We start from the raw sequence: 23,627 nt of genomic DNA on the forward strand, positions 1-23,627 counted from the left end.
CCTCATCTCAGTTTTTGGTTGTTATAATATATAATGCTGAAATCAATGTTCTTTCCTATAAATGTGTGGCACAGCGGGTCAAACCGCCACCTGCAATGTGTGCATCCCGTATTGGCGCTGGTTCACACCCTGGCTACTCCACTTCCAATCCAGATTTCTGCTAATGGCCTGAGAAAAGCAGAGGAACCTGGCCCAAGTGCCTGGGCCCCTGCCACCCACTGGGGACACTGGATTAAGCTCCTGGCTTTGGACTGGCCCAGGCTTGACTTGTAGCAGCCATCTTGGGAGTGAATTGGCAGATACAGACTCGATCTCTCCCTGCCCCGCATTGTAATTCTAGCTTTCAAATAAATTTTTAAAAGAATAATAAAATAAGAGACATAAAATTGTACATGTTTAACAGGCACTAGTATGTTATGGGCAAACAAAATCCCTAATGCACACTCATTGGAAGAAATGGTACCAATTTTGCCATCTTGTTCTCTTGTGAATACTGTTTAAACTTTATGTGTCAAGGTCATGGTCGTTGCCTCCATCTTCTGAACTTTAAGCCTGAAATACCGTCTCCAGCCCCACGTGACAGGATCGTGTCGATTGTTGGAGGACTTCCTGGTCCACCGGGGCTGCGCGGCTCTGGGCGCCCCTGACAGGCCGCTCTCCTGCAATCCACGACCCCAGACCTGGGGACTGGCCCGCGCGGCCGAGGTCGAGGGCGGTGTCCCTCGTGCAGCGGGGGCAGTTGTGCTGGAGCGAGCTCCGAGGCGGACGTCCCAGGGCCACGCGGGATGTCCTCTCCCTGCCCGGCGGGAGGGAGGTGGTCCAGGTCCGTGCACCTCCATGCTCCTGTCTGGCTCTGCCCCTGTACGTTAGTGCCGGTGGTCAAGCGCCCCCCATCGTCCACTTTTATATCGTCCAGTGAGGCCGGCCAGGTGGCGGGTCCTGAGCGGGAGGTGGGGGTGGGGGAGTGGGGGCCCAACGGACGCTCGGACGGTTACAGTTGGGGCTGATTGACCGGTGCGTGGTAGGAGTTAGCGGTTGGGTGGGTGATAGGGCGTGAGGCTTGCTGTGGTAAAATAATGCTTATGTAACTCATTTTCTTTATATAGAAGTTATAGTGATTAATATACAGATACTAATGTGTGTAATCACAGATACTAAGATACGTTGAATATATATAACAAATATGCATTGTATAAATCTTAGTACTTATATCAGAATATTAGAATGCTATGATTATTTGTAATTATTAACATTGTTATAAATACTAGAAACCCACAGAGGCAGGACCTGCAGCTGCGGAGAGTTGACTGCATTGTTCCAAAGCTGCAGCCCTCACTGAACAGGTAAGCTTAAGTCATTCCATCTGCCACAGCCACCATTTGGCTCCAAGTGTTTGATGGAAACCAGCGAGAGCCGGCACAGTGGCTCACTTGGTTAAACCTCTGCCCTCGGTGCTGGCACCCCATATGGGCGCCGGGTTCTAGTTCTGGTTGCCCCTCTTCCAGTCCAGCTCTCTGCTGTGGCCCGGGAGGGCAGTGCAGGATGGCCCAAGTGGTTGGGCCCTGCACCCACATGGGAGACCAGGAGGAAGCACTTGGCTCCTGGCTTTGGATCTACGCATCGCCGGCCATAGCAGCTATTTGGGGGGTGAACCAATGGAAGGAAGACCTTTCTCTCTGTCTCTCTCTCTCACTGTCTAACTCTGCCTGTCAAAAAAAAAAAGAAAGAAAGAAAGAAAGAAAACAGTGAGTGTGCATTGCACTGAATGGGAAACAAGCCCACCTGAGTCCACCCAAAGGATGAACTCAGAAACAAGAAGGAAACAGTAGGCGAGGTGTTTATTGATACCTGGTCATTTTTAACAAAGGGTTTACTTATTTATTTATTTATTTATTTGAGGGGCAGTTTCAGAGAGAAGGAGAGATAGAAAGGTCCTCCATCTGCTGGTTCACTCTCCAAATGGCTGTAAGGGCCAGAGCTGGGCCAATCTGAAACTAGCAGCCAGGAGCTTCTTCTGGGTCTCCCAGGTAGGTGCAGGGGCCCAAACGATGGGGCCATCTTCCACTGCTTTCCCAGGTGCATTAGAAGGGAGCTGGATCAGAAGTGGAGCGACCAGGACTTGAACCAGCGCCCATGTGGGATGCCAGGCTGCAGATTAATCTGCACCACAGCACTGGCCCTAGGGATTCATTTTGTGACACCATCAGAATGAAGAGATATATTTCTTCTTTCATTTATTAACGTTTGTCATGAATAAAATATTGAATCCCTTTAGATGTCTCTGAAATGAAAGGATTTGTTGAGTCATAACAGATGCCAGCCAGGAAGAAAGGACTGGTCTTGGACAAGTTCCAGCAGCCCTTGGCACCAGGGGTGGCCAGCACTGGAGAGCTGTGTGTCAAATCTACACAGCTGGCATATTTCACACTGCAAGTCTGGGGAGAAGAAAGCATGCATGGCTCCCACTGAGCCTGCACTGCCTACAGATAAGAGCAGTGGACAAGCACAGAGCACATCTTTAGTATTCAAGGAGAGTGCATGACTTGGTGTTGCTGGATGAAGAATGGAGGGGGCTTGTGGCGTAGCAGGTAAAGCCACTGCCTGTGATGCTGGCATCCCGTATGGGTGCCAGTTTGAGTCCCAGCCACTCCACTTCTGATCCAGGTCCCTACTAATGTGCCTGGGAAAGCAGTGATGGATGGCCAAGTACTTGGGCTCCTGCACCTATGCGGGAGACCTAGCTCCGGCCATTGTAGGTGTTTGGGGAGTGAACCAGCAGATGGAAGATCTCTTTCTCTATGAGTCTCCCTCTCTAGCTCTGTAACTCTGTCTTTCAAATAAATAATTTTTTTTTGACAGGCAGAGTGGACAGTGAGAGAGAGAGACAGAGAGAAAGGTTTTCCTTTGCCGTTGGTTCACCCTCCAATGGCCGCCGCTGCGGCCGGCGCACCGCGCCGATCCGATGGCAGGAGCCAGGAGCCAGGTGCTTTTCCTGGTCTCCCATGGGGTGCAGGGCGCAAGCACCTGGGCCATCCTCCACTGTACTCCCTGGCCACAGCAGAGAGCTGGCCTGGAAGAGGGGCAACCGGGACAGAATCCGGTGCCCTGACCGGGACTAGAACCCGGTGTGCCGGCGCCGCTAGGTGGATTAGCCTAGTGAGCCGCGGCGCCGGCCCTCAAATAAATAATTTTTTTGACAGGCAGACTGGACAGTGACAGAGAGATAGAGAGAAAGCTCTTCCTTTTTGCCATTGGTTCACCCTCCAATGGCCACCGCGGCCAGTGCGCTGCGGCCAGTGCACTGCGCTAATCCGAAGCCAGGAGCCAGGTACTTCTCCTGGTCTCCCATGGGGTGCAGGGCCCAAGCACTTGGGACATCCTCCACTGTACTCCCTGGCCACAGCAGAGAGCTGGCCTGGAAGAGGGGCAACCGGGACAAACTCCAGCGCCCCGACCGGGACTAGAACCCGGTGTGCCGGTGCCGCAGGTGGAGGATTAGCCTAGTGAGCCACGGCGCTGGCCAATACATTTTTTAAAAAAAGGAAAAGTGGAAAGAACCCTTGATGCCCTGCTCCTGGGTGCTGAGTGGAGGCTTAATGCAGGTGTAGGAGTGGGGAGCAGCTTTTTCTTGCTATTTCTGTTTTGGTCCCAATCTGTTCACTGGACTGCTTTTTTTTCTTTCTCCAACCTTATAAATACATTTAGGACATCTTAGAATTGTATCAGTCTCTAGACATGAGACAAGAGAATTGTATGCCAGCCTTCTCCTACTCATTCCTAATGACAGACAGAGACAAGGAAGGACAATGAGTTCACCTGGAAGGTTTAGGATATAGCGTCTGGGTCTGGGCCTATCCGTGTCCCTGGGGAGTCTCAGACTCCCACCTTGCTGTCCCGCCCCACAGCGCTGCCCTTCAAGACTGATGCCATCTCACCTGGTGCATTCGTGTACTGCCCCCAGGGTAATCTCAGAGCACAGAGCCAGCTCCAACCACCCCCACTGGCACTCAAGTCTCTGAGCCCCATGGGCATTCAAACACGATTTTCCTTCTGGTGGACATCTTTGGGAAGAATGGCTGGCCCCTCACTCAGAGTGAGGTTCCTGTTGTCAGGACAGGTTCAGCGATGAGGTCTTAGTGGCTGGTGTTAACCAAGAGCTCCTCTATGTGGTAGCAACAGTGCACCTGGGGTGTTTATGCTAGTAGGGGAGGGGAGGACCCAGTGGCCCATGGACAAACAGATTAAGTGTGTGTGTGTGTTAGATTACATGTGTCTTCCCACATTGTGTGCACATTTATTTGTATATGTACACTTTCCTATAAGCTCATGTATTTTGAGTCAGGTTTATTTCCACCTGAATTGTTTTTGAAACATATGTGTCTGTATGTCTGCATCTCTAGAAAAAATGTCCATGAGTTGTTACCCCCAGGATACTGAAGTGTGTCAGTGACAAGGACACAGCTACCCAGGTAAGGGAATAATTTTCAGTGAGTATTTGTTCAGTTATATGCATGTCTTTGGAGGTTTGTTCAATAGTTACATGTATTTACATAAGTGTATATAACCAAAGATTTTTCCAAGTGCATTATTTCTACTATGTGCACCTGTAGGTCTCAACTCCCAATTGGTAAACAGAGAGCCATCTGGAAAACTCACTGCATTGCAGTGGGAGAGGACCCAGACTTTCCAAAGTCTTAGGTCTTCCCTTGTCCTGGACTTATCCATGGGCAGTGCATGTCCCCACCCACCCCTAGCAGTTGGGCTAATGCTCGTTAGCCAGGAAGAGTGGGCCCAAAGTTAGACACACTCCTTATGCATCTCCTTGGGCTAGCCCCCAACACTCACCCTCAGACCCAGTGACATGGGCCTCCCTTGTGTCCTGCTGCCCACTAGTGCTGGTTAACCAGCCACGGAATCCACAGTGCCCCAGCAAAACACGGGAGGTTTAAGACATGCAGTTTCTCGGCCGGCGCCACGGCTCACTAGGCTAATCCTCCGCCTTGTGGCCCCGGCACACCGGGTTCTAGTCCCGGGCGGGGCGCCGGATTCTGTCCCGGTTGCCCCTCTTCCAGGCCAGCTCTCTGCTATGGCCAGGGAGTGCAGTGGAGGATGTCCCAAGTGCTTGGGCCCTGCACCCCATGGGAGACCAGGATAAGTACCTGGCTCCTGCCATCGGATCAGCGCGGTGCGCCGGCCGCAACGTTCTGGCCGCGGTGGCCATTAGAGGGTGAACCAACGGCAAAGGAAGACCTTTCTCTCTGTCTCTCTCTCTCTCTCACTGTCCACTCTGCCTGTCAAAAAAATAAATTAAAAAAAAAAAAACACATGCAGTTTCCAAGACTGTGAGGTGGCCCTCCAGCCAGCCTGCTCGCTCTCTCTAGAACAAGGATGTTTGGGCAGGGTCTGGCTCTTTCACACGGTGTGGCCGTCAGGTACTTGGGCCGTTCCCTGGCTCTGGGAGGTCACCAGACACACACTTTCAGCCACACAGTGTCAGGGCTGTTCTTCCAGCCTGGTGCTGTCATAACTGCCCACAAGAAAAGCCCCGATCACAGAGAGAATGTTCTCAGAAGTGACACTGCTCCCGCCGCCTGTCTGCACCCAGTCTCTGCAGTGCCAAGGTGTTGAAGACATGGTTTTCTGCCGGCGCCGCGGCTCACTAGGCTAATCCTCCGTCTGCGGCGCCGGCACACCGGGTTCTAGTCCCGGTCGGGGTGCCGGATTCTGTCCTGGTTGCCCCTCTTCCAGGCCAGCTCTCTGCTGTGGCCCGGGAAGGCAGTGGAGGATGGCCCAAGTGCTTGGGCCCTGCACCCCATGGGAGACCAGGAGAAGCACCTGGCTCCTGGCTACGGATCAGCACGGTGCGCCGGCCACAGCGCGCCGGCTCCGGCGGCCATTGAAGGGTAAACCAACGGCAAAGGAAGACCTTTCTCTCTGTCTCTCTCTCACTGTCCACTCTGCCTGTCAAAAAATAAAAATAAAAAAAAATACATGGTTTTCCTTCTGGGGAAAATCTTCGGAAAGCACAGTCAGGTCACACTCAGAGGGAGGTCCCTGTGGTCAGGGCTGCTGCCGTGACAACACTGGTGACTGGGGTCCTGCAAGGAACCCTGGATGCCAAGGGTCTCCTTGGATGTTTATGGCCATCGTAATTGCCAGCAGCGGAAGGAAGGGACCAGTGGTCACTGACGAGAGAGAGAGGTTGTGCTTCCTTGATGTATATGTATATTGAATTTTATATGTTCATTTTTCGTAAACTATGAACCATTGAGAACCATAGTTTTATTTCTGCCTGCATTATTTCTGAGGACATATGTGTTTATGTATACCTTTGTGGTTAAAAAAAAAGTCATAATCTCCCTCTCCCTAGGATAATGAAGCATCCAAGGTACAAGGATATGAGTATAAAGGTCAAATTAAAATGTTCTACATTTTATAGCACATGTGAATATTTATTCAGTTATGTCCATCTGTTTCATGACTTGTTCAGTACTTGCATATGTTTGCCTCAGTCGGTATCACTAAGTGTTTTCCTAAGAGATAAATCTTGCAGTACACTCCATGCAGACATCAGCCTTCCATTTATGAACCAAGAGACATCTGGAACCCTGGCCAGATGTGACCCTACATGTTCATGTGACCCTACATGAACAATTAGGGTCCCTAATGTGACCCTACATGAACAAGTGCACGGGAACTTGACATCTCCATCCTATGCAACAGTTAGAATAACCCTCTTCACTCGCCATTGGATGCCCTAAATTGGACGCACTCCTTACGCATCCACACGGCCCAATATGCTGCATCACAAGTCACGTTGCCCAGAAGGGATTGTAGACCAGCTGTGCATCCCGAGTGCCCCTCTGAGAGTGCAGGAGGCCTAAGACACATGGTCCCTGCTTATTCCCCAGCACCCCAGGGAGCTGGCCCTCCAGGTGGCTATGCCGTTCTCTCCAGGACAGAGGAGTTCGAGGGCAGACCATGCTTTCAAACTGTGTGTGGTATTCAGGGACTGGGGTCTCTCCCTGGCCCTTGGGAGCCCTCAACCTCCCTCTTGCTGTCCTACCTGGACAGTTGTCCCCACAGCCTGGTGCCACCTTACCCTATGGCTATATTTGCTTCCTCCAGGGTAACCTCAGAACACAGAGTGAGGGAAAGTTCTTAGGGTAGACACCCAGCTCCAGCCAACCCCATCAGCACCCATGACTCTGGGTCCCCTGGGTTACTCTGTAAATGGCTGGTCCTTCTGGTACATACGATTCCAAAGTGTGCCCAGCTTCCTACTGAGAACAGGCTCCCTTTTGGTCAGGGTGGTTCAGGGACATTTCCCTGGTGATGGTGTCAGCCAAAGGCTCTTGGTGTTTATGCCCCAGACTGACTGTAGTGGAGAGGAGAGCCCAGTGAGCTATGGACAAGGACATTGTGTATATGCCATTTGTATGTGTTTGCCTTTGTTGTCTGTATATTTAATTTGCATATGCACACTTTCTTGTTATAAACTTAAGTATTTGGAAACTGAAGGTTTACTTCAATCTCTATTACTTACTTCTGTTATATATATGTTTATATATTCCCTTGTATATACATTTTTGAAATAATGATATTAATGAATTCTTCCCTCCTAGAATGTTGAAGTATCCCAGACACAACAGCACCATCACACAGGTACAGGAACAATTTCCTACATTCCTAGACTAGTGTGATAGTGACATTGTACACACGTCTTTGGGGATCCTCAAAGTTTATGTACATTGATTTAATTGGATGTAGCCTAGGATTACTCCAAGAGCATTATTTTGGCTACAAACACCCCAAGGATTCAACCTCCCATTGATGAGCCAAGACACATCTTGAGCTCTGCATGGATGGAGGCTACAGGGACTTTTGGCTGACCCAAACCCCTGATGCTGGACTAGACATTGGCCTTGTGTGGGGGTGCTTGGCTCCCCACTGCAACAGTTGGGGTACCCTCTTCTTCCCACAGTGGAGGCTTCAAATCAGACACAGTTCTTTACAACAACATGGGGAGGTCCAACACTTACCTCTGACCTGGTCACGTGGTCTCTCACATCCTGTGTTACCCACAGGTGAGGTACCCCAGATCTGGGTCCTGAAGCCCCCTCCAGAGGTGGGGAGGGCTAAGCATGTTGTCTCCAAGCAAGACAGGTAGCTGGGCCTCCAGGTGGACTGGTCCATCTCTAGGGCAGGGAAGTCTGGGGAGACCCAACGATCCTATGTTATGGCCCCCATGGTTGCCAGTGGGGAGAGATTTAAGTGTCTGTGCGTGTTCCACTGTGTGTTTCTCTGAGTTGTGTGTATATTGAACTCACTTATGTCCAGTTTTTCCATAAACTCAAACTGTCTTGTAATCTTAGGAATTCAATAGGAATAAAATCACTAATTAATAAAAAAATTACTGTAGTTTAAACCAGATTTTTCTGAAATGAGATTGATATAAAGGAAAATTATTAAATTCAAATGACACAAAAATAAGTAGAAAAACACTGATTTTTTAATTTGTGACTCAAATAAACCAGAAGAAACTCAGACCTAATGATCCTATGAATGAAATAGGGACCAACAGAGAAAGGGCAACCAGTAACTCAGGGAAGCATTTTGTAGACACACGATAGAAATAACTCCATGAGCTCCAGGATTCTGACACTGCCTCTCTGTATAAAGGGAATGAATCTAGATTTGGGAACTTAGGGGCTGTTGTCCTCCATAACAGGACTTCTACTGATTAAGAATAATCAGGTCAGACTGATTGAGAGGGGAGGTTCATGAAACAATGATGAACTACAGAGGCAGGAGATTAGGTGTTGTATTATTTAGCATTGCGCAGAAACAACTGAGGAAGCAGGGTGAGGCGAGACAGGCATTTCTGAATGCTGTTGCTCATTCAGAATTTCCAAAACCTAATTTTCTGTAAAAAGGATGACAACAACATATTGATGGATCATACAAGGGTACCAGAGGGAGAATCAGTAATCGAAACAAAGAAGGAACCACGCCACACATGAACAGACTCCGATCTTGCTGTCCTTTGTGTGTGGAGCAGAGTCGTTTTCAGGATGAAGGAAAAATCACCAAGACAATGGTACCAAGTGTGAAGGGACATCATTACTAAGAATCAGGGAAACTCAGAAATGGATGGGCAGGACACAGGAAAGAAGAAGGAAAACAGGAGAAAATAACATCAGCCTTGAAATGCAAACCACAAGAAACACAGGAACGGACTGTGCCTTAGAAGAAGCAGAAGGTGGCATAAAGGGAAATACTGTTAAGAATAGGAAGTTTACTGAAGATTTCAGAACACGAGAGGGAGATACCAAAGGTGAATCCATGCATGTGTATGAATGGGATTCCTGGAAGAGGGAACCAATGCAGTGATCCAGACTAATAATTAGAATTCAGACTTCTTCTGCTATGAAGTATACTCCCACACTACTTCACAGAATCCTGGGTCTGACTTGGAGTGACTGATGTCACTGATACTCTAGTAGCATCTGTGAATTAAAAGAAAATGTGTTCATGCATCTAGAGTTCAAGGATGAGCGGCACAGGAGGAAATGAAAATGAGACTCTCACCAGTCTTGTAGAGACAGAGAGTCTGGGTCAGGGGAATAAAAATGTATTTAAGATACTCAAGAAGATGGACAGAAAGAGGGCGGAGCCAAGATGGCAGAATAGTGAGGGCGCGCACCGATAGTCTGGGAAAATTTAGTTTAATAAAAGGGGAGTTATGGTAGCCTCAGAAAAATGAACCAGGAAAATGTTGCAGAGGAAACTCTTCTGGATCAAGTGGCTGTGAATCGGAGGACCTACTGGGAGAACAAGGTCGCCCACCGCGGGGAAGCCGAGCCGCGGGACCGAGCCGCGGAAGCCGCAGGGTCTGTGCGCCAGTGCTCGAAGGGGAGTGCATGCCACACAGACAACAGCGGGGAGATTTGGGACGTCCAGGGCTCCGAGTCCACACATCGGCGCTAGAAGGGGAGGTGAACTCAATAACCCGAGACATTGGTGGGGAAACGGGGGTCAGAATCTAGAGGGGGGCCGGAAAGTGCAGCAAACTCACTACCGGAAAGAAGGAAAAAAGCTTGGGGGTTTCTCTTTCCCCTAACCTTGGAAAGGTTGCAAGGCTGCAAGGCTTGAAGAATTCACAAGAGACAAAGCGCAGGCCCCCTCTCTGGATTTACATATCAACGGGGGAGACCTAAGGAACTGAGTCACTACAATTCAGTAGCCTAGGCAACCCAGTGGGAGTCCAAAGGAGCCTAAACAGACTCTGTGGGTAGAAGCCAGAGACTGGAAGCTAAATACCATCAGTTCTGCCATGCCTTGCGGTGTTACTTGCCCCTGAATAAACAAAATAAATAAATAAATAGAGAGAGATTTACCATGCATAACCTGAGGGTGTCACCTTTGCACACCCTTAACCAGGAAGAACCAAGCAGAGCTCTCAGGCCGCACCCATCTCAAGCCTCCAAGGCTCCTCCAACAGCAGGCAGTCCACTTAACAGGGACATAGTATAAAATAAAAAAAAAACGCACAGTGATGAAAGAAGAATTAACTATGCCGAGTAACAAACACAGAAATCGAGGGAACAAGATCAACCATGACACTATGATGCCTCCAAATAAACAAAACACCCCAAACCAAGATTATGAAGATGATGAGATAGAAGAAATGCAAGATATGGATTTCAAAAAAATTATGATAAGAACATTTAGAAGTTTTCAAAAGCAAATCCTTGAACTACAGAAATACTTAATGGACAAGATTGAAAATCTCTCTCGTGAAAATGAAATTTTAAGGAAGAATCAAAATGAAACTCAGAAACTAGTAGAACAGGAAAGTGTGATAGTGAAGAGAAATGAAGAGCTCAATAGATCAAATGACAAACACATTAGAAAGCCTTAAAAACAGAATGGGTGAAGAAGAAGAGAGAATATCGGACTTAGAAGATAGAGCACAGGAAAACATACAGTCAAACCAAAGAAAAGAAGAGGAAATTAGAAATCTAAAAAATATTGTTGGGAATCTAGAGGATACTATTAAAAAAACCAACATTCGAGTTCGAGGAGTTCCTGAAGGCATGGAGAGAGAGAAAGGATTAGAAGGCCTTTTTAGTGAGATACTAGCAGAGAACTTCCCAGGTTTGGAGAAGGACAGAGACATCCTAGTACAGGAAGCTCATAGAACCCCCAATAACCATGACCAAAAGAGATCCTCACCACGACACATGGTAATTAAACTTACCACAGTGAAACATAAAGAAAAGATCCTAAAATGTGCAAGAGAGAAACGTCAGATTACTCTCAGAGGATCTCCAATCAGACTCACAGCAGACTTCTCATCAGAAACCCTACAGGCTAGGAGGGAATGGCGAGACATAGCACAGGTGCTAAGAGAGAAAAATTGCCAGCCCAGAATATTATATCCTGCCAAGCTCTCATTTGTGAATGAAGGTGAAATAAAGACCTTTCACAGCAAACAGAAATTGAAAGACTTTGTGGCCACTCGCCCGGCCCTGCAAAAGATACTTAAAGATGTGCTACACTCAGAAACACAGAAACATGGCCATCAATATGAAAGAAGGGAAAGGAAGAACACCTACCAGTAAAAGAGCATGGGAAGCTCAAAGCATATACTAGAAAATATTTCCGGGAAAATGGCAGGGCAAAGTCACTACGTATCAATAGTCACATTGAACATTAATGGTCTGAATTCTTCAGTTAAAAGACACTGTTTGGCTGACTGGCTCAAAGAACACAACCCAACGATTTGTTGCCTACAAGAAACACATCTCTCTAACAAAGAGGCATGCAGACTGAAAGTGAAAGGTTGGAAAAAGATATCCCATGCCAACAGAAACCAAAAAAAAGCAGGTGTAGCCATATTAATATCAGACAAAATAAACTTCAATACAAAAACTGTTAAGAGAGACAAAGAGGGACACTATATAATGATTAAGGGTTCAATTCAACAGGAAGATGTAACTATTATAAATGTATATGCACCTAATTACAGGGCACCGGTCTATTTAAAAGATATGTTAAGGGACTTAAAGGGAGATTTAGATTCCAATACAATAGTACTGGGGGACTTCAATACTCTACTCTCAGAAATAGACAGATCATCCGGACAGAAGATCAACAAGGAAACAGCAGATTTAATTGACACTATTGCCCAAATGGATCTAACAGATATCTACAGAACTTTCAACCCTACATCTACAGACTTCACATTCTTCTCAGCAGTGCATGGAACCTTCTCTAGGATTGATCACATACTAGGCCATAAAGCAAGTCTCAGCAAATTTAAAAGAATTAGAATCATACCATGCAGCTTCTCAGACCACAGCGGAATGAAGCTGGAAATTAGCAACTCAGGAAACCCCAGAAAGTATGCAAACACATGGAGACTGAACAACATGCTCCTGAATGAACACTGGGTCATTCAAGAAATCAAAAGAGAAGTCAAAACTTTCTGGAAGTAAATGAAGACAACAACACAACATATCAAAACTTATGGGATACAGCAAAAGCAGTATTGAGAGGCAAATTTATAGCAATAGGTGCCTATATCAAGAAATTGGAAAGGTACCAAATAAATGAGCGTTCAGCGCATCTCAAGGACCTAGAAAAACTGCAGCAAACCAAACCCAAATCTAGTAGGAGAAGAGAAATAATTAAAACCAGAGAAGAAATTAACAGGATTGAATCCAAAAAAAAACTACAAAAAATCAGCCAAGCGAGAAGCTGGTTTTTTGAAAAAATAAACAAAATTGACACCCCATTGGCCCAACTAACTAAAAAAAAGAAGAGAAAAGACCCAAATCAATAAAATCAGAGATGAAAAAGGAAACGTAACAACAGACACCACAGAAATAAAAAGAATCATCAGAAATTACTACAAGGACCTGTATGCCAGCAAACAGGAAAACCTATCAGAAATGGATAGATTCCTGGACACATGCAATCTACCAAAATTGAACCATGAAGACAGAAAACCTAAATAGACCCATAACTGAAACAGAAATTGAAACAGTAATTAAGGCCCTCCCAACAAAGAAAAGCCCAGGACCAGATGGATTCACTGCTGAATTCTACCAGACATTTAAAGAAGAACTAACTCCAATTCTTCTCAAACTATTCAGAACAATTGAAGAAGAGGGAATCCTCCCAAATTCTCTCTATGAAGCCAGCATCACCTTAATCCCTAAGCCAGAGAAAGATGCAGCACTGAAAGAAAATTACAGACCAATATCCCTGATGAACATAGACGCAAAAATCCTCAATAAAATTCTGGCCAATAAAGTACAACAACACATCAGAAAGATCATCCACCCAGACCAAGTGGGATTCATCCCTGGTATGCAGGGATGGTTCAACATTCTCAAATCAATCAATGTGATTCACCACATTAACAGACTGCAGAAGAAAAACCATATGATTATCTCAATTGATGCAGAGAAAGCATTTGATAAAATTCAACACCCTTTCATGATGAAAACTCTAAGCAAATTGGGTATAGAAGGAACATTCCTCAATATAATCAAAGCAATTTATAAAAAACCCACAGCCAGCATCCTATTGAATGGGGAAAAGTTGGAAGCATTTCCACTGAAATCTGGCACCAGGCAGGGATGCCCACTCTCACCACTGCTATTTAACATAGTTCTGGAAGTTTTAGCCAGAGCCATCAGACAAGAAAAAGAAATCAAAGGAATACAAATCGAGAAGGAAGAAGTCAAACTATCCCTCTTTGCAGACGATATGATTCTGTACTTAGAGGATCCAAAGAACTCTACTAAGAGACTATTGGAACTCATAGAGGAGTTTGGCAAAGTGGCAGGATATAAAATCAATGCACAAAAATCAACAGCCTTTGTATACACAAGCAATGCCATGACTGAGAAAGAACTGCTAAGATCAATCCCATTCACAATAGCTACAAAAACAATCAAATACCTTGGAATAAACTTAACCAAGGATGTTAAAGATCTCTACAATGAGAATTACAAAATCTTAAAGAAAGAAATAGAAGAGGATACCAAAAAATGGAAAATTCTTCCATGCTCATGGATTGGAAGAATCAACATCATCAAAATGTCCATTCTCCCAAAAGCAATTTAAAGATTCAATACAATCCCAATCAAGATACCAAAGACATTCTTCTCAGATCTAGAAAAAATGATGCTGAAATTCATATGGAGGCACAAGAGACCTCGAATAGCTAAAGCAATCTTGTACAACAAAAACAAAGCCGGAGGCATCACAATACCAGATTTCAGGACATACTACAGGGCAGTTGTAATCAAAACAGCATGGTACTGGTACAGAAACAGATGGATAGACCAATGGAACAGAATTGAAACACCAGAAATCAACCCAAACATCTACAGCCAACTTATATTTGACCAAGGATCTAAAACCAATCCCTGGAGTAAGGACAGTCTATTCAATAAATGGTGCTGGGAAAACTGGATTTCCACATGCAGAAGCATGAAGCAAGACCCCTACCTTACGCCTTACACAAAAATCCACTCAACATGGATTAAAGACCTAAATCTGCGTCCTGGCACCATGAAGTTACTAGAGAACATTGGAGAAACCCTTCAAGATATTGGCACAGGCAAAGAATTTCTGGAAAAGACCCGGGAGGCACAGGCAGTCAAAGCCAAAATCAACTATTGGGATTGCATCAAATTGAGAAGTTTCTGTACTGCAAAAGAAACAGTCAGGAGAGTGAAGAGACAACCGACAGAATGGGAAAAAATATTTGCAAACTATGCAACAGATAAAGGGTTAATAACCAGAATCTACAAAGAGATCAAGAAACTCCACAAAAACAAAACCAACAACCCACTTAAGAGATGGGCCAAGGATTTCAATAGACATTTTTCAAAAGAGGAAATCCAAATGGCCAACAGGCACATGAAAAAATGTTCAAGGTCATTAGCAATCAGGGAAATGCAAATCAAAACCACAATGAGGTTTCACCTCACCCCGGTTAGAATGGCTCACATGCAGAAATCTACCAACAACAGATGCTGGCGAGGATGTGGGGAAAAAGGGACACTAACCCACTGTTGGTGGGAATGCAAACTGGTCAAGCCACTATGGAAGTCAGTCTGGAGATTCCTCAGAAACCTGAATATAACCCTACCGTTCGACCCAGCCATCCCACTCCTTGGAATTTACCCAAAGGAGTTTAAATTGACAAACAAAGAAGCAGTCTGCACCCTAATGTTTATTGCAGCTCAATTCACAATAGCCAAGACCTGGAACCAACCTAAATGCCCATCAACGGTAGACTGGATAAAGAAATTATGGGATATGTATTCTTTAGAATACTATACCGCAGTAAGAAACAACGAAATCCAGTCATTTGCAACAAAATGGAGGAATCTGGAACACATCATGCTGAGTGAAGTAAGCCAGTCCCAAAGGGACAAATACCATATGTTCTCCCTGATCGGTGACAACTGACCAAACACCAAAAAGGAAACCTGTTGAAGTGAAATGGACACTATGAGAAATGGTGACTTGATCAGCATAGCCCTGACTGTTAATGAACAACTTAATACATTATCCCTCTTAGTAGTTTTTTTGTCTGTTCTACTTAATGTGACTGGTTTAATTCTGTAATTATCACACAGTTATTATTAAGTGTTGAAAATTAACTGAAATGTGATCCCTGTTAAACATAAGAGTGGGAATAAGAGAGGGAAGAGATGTATAATTTGGGACATGCTCAAGCTGCCTTGCCCCAAACGGTAGAGTTAGAAACATACCAGGGGATTCCAATTCAATCCCATCAAGGTGGCATGTACCAATGCCATCTCACTATTCCAAGTGATCAATTTCAGTTCACAATTGATCATAATGAAAGGACTAAGAGTCAAAGGGAGCACATAAACAAGTCTAGTACCTGCTAACACTAACCGATAGAATAAAGGGGAGAGTGATCCAACATGGGAAGTGAGATACTCAGCAGACTCATAGAATGGCAGATGTCCTAAATAGCACTCTGGCCTCAGAATCAGCCCTAAAGGCATTCGGATCTGGCTGAAAAGCCCATGAGAGTATTTCAGGCATGGAAAGCCAAGACACTCTGGCAAAAAGATCTCTGTGAGTGAGATCCCAGTGGAAAGAACAGGTCTTCAAAGAAGGAGGTACCTTTCTCTGAAGGGAGGAGAGAACCTCCACTATGAATATGACCTTGTCTAAACAAGATAAGAGTCAGAGAACTCAAAAGGCTTCCATAGCCTTGGAATCTCATGACTGGAGCATAGGGAGATTACTGATGCCGTAAACAGGAGTGTCAATTTGTAAAGTCAACACCAGGAGTCACTGTGCACTTACTCCTCATGTAGGATCTCTGTCCTTAATGTGCTGTACATTGAGGCTTAATGCTATAACGAGTACTCAAACAGTATATTTCACTTTGGGTTTCCATTGGGGTGCAAACTGTTGAAATCTTTACTTAATGTATACTAAACTGATCTTCTGTAAAAAAAAAAAAAAAGAAATTATCAATTCCCAACTTGACTCTCACTGGGATTAAACATGACAATAGGTCTGATCTGATTTCATCATCATTTAAAAAATCATCTATTATTTTTCACTTTATGTTTCTGCATGGGAGCAAACTGTTGAAATCTTTACTTAATGTATACTAAGCTGATCTTCTGTATATTAAGATAATCGAAAATGAATCTTGATGTGAATGGAAGGGGAGAGGGAGTGGGAAAGGGGAGGGTTGTGGGTGGGAGGGACAGTATGGGGGGGAAGCCATTGTAATCCATAAGTCGTACTTGGGAAATTTATATTCATTAAATAAAAGTTAAAAAAAAGAGAGAGAGAGAGACAGAAAGATGGGCTAGAACTGTAACCTCGCTGTTTGGATCAATACTTTAAAATAAAAGATACAGGAGAAAGAAAAAAAATAATCAAGAAGAGAAAGGATAAGTCAGGAATTTTGTGCCATCCAAGCTGACGTTAGGTGAAAAATGCTTTGGCGTCCAGGTGGTCATGAGAGGTCTTGGGTGAGATGGACCTCATGGTCCCTTCCAGAGGAGGAGCAGACATGAGACAACACAACCACTAGGAAGTCATTGCTGCAGCAGAGATTGAAAAGACCATGCCTGGCAGTGACTTTCAGTGGAGACCACATATTTCCGGTTCCTTTCCAGAGAGTGCTGGTGAGGGCACTCACCAGGTGACTGCTCCCGGACCCTTTGAACTTCTACCTTTGCTAAGCTTGTTTTCCTACACTGTGCTTTATTAGACAAAACCATATGAAACCAACTGGTGCTCGGTGATGATTTAATATCAGAGCTCGCAGAGGACTGGTGAGGAGGGCCGTGGCTGCTGTTGTGTCTCCTCCTGTGTGGTTCAAGCTTCCGATGGTGTGGGAAGCTCCAGCTCCTCTGGTCCAAGGACTCCACACTGCAGACTTCCGAGCAGCTGAAGATGTCTGCAAGAAAGACACAGGAGCAGGGGTCAGTGGGGGGACAGGGATGCAGCAGGGGTGTGGGCAGTGGGGTGGGAGTACAGCACTCACAGGGCTCCTGATCTCAGGATCTCCCGAACTCAGCAGCAGTCAGGGTCCTGGTCACTGAGGCCCATTTGCTAGGGCGAATTCCCCCAGGCATTCATGGGACAGCCTTCAGGGAGGAGACCCCTTAAACTGTGAACTTGATGCACAGGAAAGGGCAAGTCTCTCAGGCCCTAGGATTTCTCTCTCTCTCTCTCTCTCTCTCTCTCTCTCATTTACTAAATATAAATTTCCAAAGTACAACTTTAGGATTGTAGCGGCTTTTTTCCCCCATAAACTCCCTCCCACCGCAACCATCCTATCTCCCACTCCCTCTCCCATCCCACTCACATCAAGATTCATTTTCAATTATCTTTATATACAGAAGATCAGTTTAGTATATACTAAGTAAAGATTTCAACATTTTGCACCCACACAGAAACACAAAGTATAGAGCACTGTTTGAGTACCAGTTATACCGTTAATTCACATAGTACAACACATTAAGGACAGAGATCTGACATGAGGAGTAAGTGCACAGTGACACCTGTTGTTGGTTTAACAATTGACACTCTTATTTATGATGTCAGTAATCACCCGAGGCTCTTGTCATGAGCTGCCAACGCTATGGAATCCTATTTTTTTTTTTGTACAGGTAGAGTTAGACAGTGATTGAGAGAGACAGAGAGAAAGGTCTTCCTTCCGTTGGTTAACCCCCCAAATGGGTGCTATGGCCAATGTGCTGCAGCCGGCTTGTTGCGCCGATCCTAAGCCAGGAGACAACTTCCTCCTGGTTGCCCATGCGGGTGCAGGGCCCAAGCATTTGGGCCATCCTCCACTGCCTTCCCAGGCCACAGCAGAGAGCTGCACTGAAAGAGGAGCAACTGGGACAGAATCCAGTGCGGCAACCGGGACAAGAACCTGGGGTTCCAGCGCCACAGGCAGAGGATTAGCCTAGTGAGCCACAGCGCTGGCCTGGGAGCCTCTTGAGTTCGCCAACTCCCATTGGTTTAGACAAGGCCATAGTCAAAGTGGAAGTTCTCTCCTCCCTTCAGAGAAAGGTACCTCTTTCTTTGATGGCCTGTTCTTTCCGCTGGGATCTCACTCACAGAGATCTTTCATTTAGGTCATTTGTTTTTTCCCTGAGTGTCTTGGCTTTCCATGCCGGAAATACTCTCATGGGCTCTTCAGCCAGATCCGAATGCCTTAAGGGCTGAACTGAGGCCAAAGCACTGTTTAAAACATCTGCCATTCTGTGAGTCTGCTGTGTATCCCGCTTCTCATGTTGGATCGTTCTCTCCCTTTTTTATTCTATCAGTTAGTATTAGCAGACACTAGTCTTGTTTATGTGTCCCTTTGACTCTTAATCCTATCATTATGATCAATTATGAACTGAAGCTGATCACTTTGACTAGTGAGATGGCATTGGTACATGCCACCTTGATGGGATTGAATTGGAATTGCCTGGTATGTTTCTAGCTCTACCATTAGGGGTAAGTCTGATTGTGCGTGTGCAAAACTGTACATCTCCTCCCTCTCTTATTCCCACTCTTATATTTAATGGGGATCACTTTTCAGTTAAATTTCAACACTTTAGAATAATTGTGTGTTAATTAAAGAGTTCAACCAATGGTACTAAATAGAACAAAAAAAATACTAAAAGGAATAAAGTAGTAAGTTGTTCCTCGACAGTCAGGACAAGGGCTGATCAAGTCACTGTTTCTCATAGTGTCCATTTCACTTCAACAGGTTTCCTTTTAGGTGCTCAGTTAGTTGTCACCAATCAGGGAGAACGTATGATATTTGTCCCTTTGGGACTGGCTTATTTCACTCAGCTTGATATTTGCCAGATTCCTCCATTTTGTTGCAAATGACCAGATTTCTTTTTTTTTACTGCTGTATAGTATTCTATAGAGTACATGTCCCATAATTTCTTTATCCAGTCTACTGTTGATGGGCATTTAGGTCGATTCCATGTCTTAGCTATTGTGAATTGAGCTGCAATAAACATTGAGGTGCAGACAGGTCTTTTTTTTGGCCAATTTAATATCCTTTGGGTAAATTCCAAGGAGAGGATTGGCTGGATTGTATGGTAGGGTTATATTCAGGTTTCTGAGGAATCTCCACACTGGCTTCCACAGAGGCTTTACCAGTTTGCATTCCCACCAAGAGTGGGTTAGTGTCCCTTTTTCCCCACTTATTCAGCAGCATCTGTTTTTGGTAGATTTGTGTAAGTAAGCCGTTCTAACCTGGTCCTGGGATTAAAAAGCCAAGGCCTACTCCCCTGGGTCTGATGACACAGGGTGGGGCCGTGATCCTGCCCAGTCTGACCTCACCCTCAGGATCCAGGATCCAGCCTGTGACCCACATGTTAACTACAGACAACTTCCCCAGCTCATCGGTTTCCTTCCCTAATCCTGCAGAACTTCAGAAAAGAGATGAAAGAAGAAATCACTTACTCCCAGATCGCTGCTCCCGAGGGAATGTTCCGATGCAGCCACATAGCCTTCCATGTGCACCAGAGCAGGGGTGTTGAGGTTGCCAGAGAGAAGGAAAGGGGAGAGTTAGACTTGAGGTGAGGACTCGGATGCCTGCTGCTGGTTGGATGATGTAGGCCAACCTTGGACCCCATGTCTATATCCCTATCCCAGGGCCTAGATGGCTTCACCTCTGTAATAAGTGAGAGGATCTCTGAACTTTGCCTTCTTCTTCCTGCCTCAGATTCCCATCACTGTGCCTAAGAAGTGTCACCTTGTTCCTCCATAGGTAGCCACTGGGTCGATGTATGCAACTCATTGTTTTCCATCCCTCCTGTTTCCCTTCCTCTATTTTGTCTCATAACTCTTGTCCATTTCCTTTGTCCTTGTCATCTTCTACCAATCACATTATTGTCTGATATGGGAGCTCTGGAGGCCAAGATAAAGATATACTGCCACCTGGGGCTGGCATTGTGGTGCAGCAGGTTCAAGCGCCACCTGTGGGGACCCCTCCATGGGATCACTGGTTGGTGTCCCTGCTCCTCCACTTCTGATCCAGTTCCCTGCTAAAGTGCCTCAGAAAGCAGTGTAGGATGTCTCGTGCTTGGGCCCTGCCAGCTGTTTGGGAGACTCTGATGGAGTTTTGGACTGCTGATTTGGCCTGGCCCAACCTGCTCATTGAGGTTCTATGGGGACTGAGCCAGTGGATGGAAGATTTCTCTCTGATTTTCCCTCTTTGTCTATAACTCTGCCTTTCAAGAAGTAGATAAATCTTTAAAAAACATATTGCAACGCACAGCAATACATCTATAGATCACTTACATGGGGAACAAGTGTCATGGATGCTTGTTGGGCCTTGGAAAGGTAATGAGGGCCAACCCCATATGTCTGGGGTAACCTCATGGAGTTTGGAAATATTGAATCATCACAAGAATCCCATGTTTCCTGATCCACTTGAAAAGATGACCCCAAGAGGAGAGGAAATTTAATTTGTTCAAATTCTGGTAGTCGGCCAAGGAGGCAACAGGGTGTCCACAGCAGGTGTATTCTTGGCCATATCAATAAATGGGACTTGCTAGGGTTTTCACTGAGCAGTGGGAGGACTGGGAAGTAGGACATTGGCAGGCCTGAGGACAGGGAACGTGCTAGGCATGACTGGAGGGGGAACAGGCTGTGTTTGAAGCAGTGCATCTGAGGGGAACAGTGATGCCCAGTCCTGCTGCCCAGAGGCCCTCCACTGAGCCCAGTGCATTCCAGGAGATGAGGTCAGCAGCACCTCGTGTGTGTCCAGCCCAGGATCCCCTAACACACATCCTCTGGGCAGCCTGTACAGCTATGCAGCGTCTCCAGTAGCATCTGGATAATGGCCTGTCACACAGTCTACTCCAAACACTAGACTTGGATGAGATGTGGAAGCCAAGATGAACCCAGAGTAATGCTTGGCCCTCACAGCTCTAAGATGCTGGGGCCTCCCCAGTCAGCCCAGAGAAAGTATTCTTTAACTCAACTGACCCTGAGGGTGTGGGGGGTGGGTGCTCTTCTTCCTTCTGCCCTGAGCTGAGGATGAAGCAAGGAGCCCTTACTGAGACACAATGGCAGCACCTTGCTCTTTGACCTGCACCCTTGTAAGAAAGAAATTTCTGTTCCTGATTAGTTACAGAGTCTCAGGTATTACGTTGTGGCCAGAAATGGACGAAGACTTTGGTCAGTGCAAAACACAGACATCTCTTGTGTTCAATTCGAAGGTAGTGCTGTCCTGTCACAATGCAGTGGATTTGATCTTTGCAATGGCAAAGCCGGGGTGGTCAGTATTAAAGAAAATGTAAAGTTTTAAATAGTAAAGCAAGAAATGATAAAAAGTTCTATTGCTCCAATCCCATGGGTATACAACCTCTTCCTACTCTATAATTAATATAAAAAAGAACAAATCAGACGTCTACATACAATGTCTTTTTTCTTCCTCTGTTCCTATGTCCTCTCAGGAGTCCAAAGCAGCAGATAACCCAAGCATTGCCCTAATTTGACCCTCTGGTCTTTGTGGGTGTTGCTCCTACCTGAAGAGACTTCATCGTCACTGTTATAGTCCGAAACGCTCTGCAAGACCCAATCTTGAGAGACACAAACACAGACAGTAAGTGTTCACAGAGAGTCTCACCCATTCCTCCCCTGGATTGCTCAGCATGACCCTGCCCCTTCTCTGTGCTCTCAGCCCCTTCCTGGGCTCTGTGGACCTGACCTTCAGGCAGACATTGACCACAGCTTCAAGCCTTCCAGGGAGGGAGAGGAGCTGACGGTACCACCTCTCAACGTCTCACTTTCCCTAGTGCACTGAAATATGATGCTTCCATCCTGCATCTGAAACCCCTCACTTTTTTATATACATATTCCTGTAACCATGCAGCAATACCTCTGTGATTGTTTTTTTATAGAGAACTGATAGTGGCTTCAGAAGAACATAACTAGAGTAATACACACAAACTGCCAAACTTGTAGACTCAGAACTGTAATACATGGAAACCCACATAGATAAAGCCCACCCCCATGCACAAGCCAGTATCTTCCAGGGACCCCAGAAAATGATCATTACCCTGTATGAGGAAGTTAATTTCCCACCACCGCACTCCTAGTCTTCTTTCATAGCAGGAATTGGGCATTAGGTGGCCTTCCACACTAAAGCCCCCAAGATAGTCCCATCTGTGCTGTCATCTGGACTATTCATACTACAGGGAATAAGTGATTCCCGAATACATACCACTTGCTGTTCGTATTGAGATCACCTGTAATTAGAAAATGGCACCATGAGGGTCTGAACACTCTGTGTCCCTTTGCACCTGTCTTTAATGCCCTTGGTGACACTGGGAAACCCCATGTGAAAGAGTGGTCCTATGGAGGGAACCCAAAGACGTGAGCAGAGCGATCACACTCAGGCCAGCAGGCACGAGCTCTTCATGGGGGACGTGTCTCTCCAGTCCACTGTGGTTGGAAGTCACAAAATTCCTTTCAAAAGAGGAGAAGTGCTGCAGAGAAAAGCTTGCTGTGGTCCAGTCCTGACAGTCATTTTGTCCCTGTGTCCCTCGTCAGCTCTCTGTTGGTGTAAACTCTCCCTCTCAGTGGCACTCACTGTACACAGGGTGTATCATGGACCCTATCCATGGTCAGATTTTTCTTCTCTTCATCTGGTTGAGAAAGGAAGAAGCCAAGGAAGGAACATTTCTGTTTTTGAGAAAGGCGGAGGCCCTTACCTCAGTATACTCTGGAGTTTCTTTATCCTCTGTGTCACCAGGAAGCTCCTCCCATGCATCCTCCAGGGGCACTAGATGGACATATGGTGACTGTCAGTACACTGGTGCATCAGGGAGCATTGGTGGACATGGGCATGGGGTGAGGGTTAAGGCGAAGGAGAAGAACGTGAAAGACCTGAGAAGCAGAGCCTTAAGCTTTCTAGATCAAGGCAGCTTCATTCATGGGAACTATTTGGGGTCAATACCACCACGGTTGCTGTATTTCAGTAAGAGTCCTGGGACGACTCCTGCATGTTTAGAAGCCAAATAAACTGCTACTGTCGTCTTGATGTTTCCCAAGGTCACTACTACTCAGGGGTC

General features: G+C 45.9%; 1 long non-coding RNA gene across 2 annotated transcripts; it reads left to right on the forward strand.

Annotated features, from left to right (window-relative positions):
• The first annotated feature begins 1,266 nt into the window (after positions 1–1,266).
• Positions 1,267–22,151, forward strand: LOC149121263 (uncharacterized). 2 transcript variants are annotated; one of them, XR_016224353.1, is made up of 4 exons: positions 1,267–1,343; positions 4,401–4,469; positions 7,626–7,665; positions 22,008–22,151. It is a non-coding gene; the product is annotated as an uncharacterized LOC149121263 (long non-coding RNA). The 2 variants fall into 2 exon arrangements; XR_016224354.1 differs by lacking the exon at positions 7,626–7,665.
• Positions 22,152–23,627: the final 1,476 nt, after the last annotated feature.

Source organism: Oryctolagus cuniculus, chromosome 17, assembly GCF_051225735.1.
Source record: "Oryctolagus cuniculus isolate XC-2025 breed Fujian yellow rabbit chromosome 17, ASM5122573v1, whole genome shotgun sequence".
Lineage (NCBI taxonomy): Eukaryota > Metazoa > Chordata > Mammalia > Lagomorpha > Leporidae > Oryctolagus > Oryctolagus cuniculus.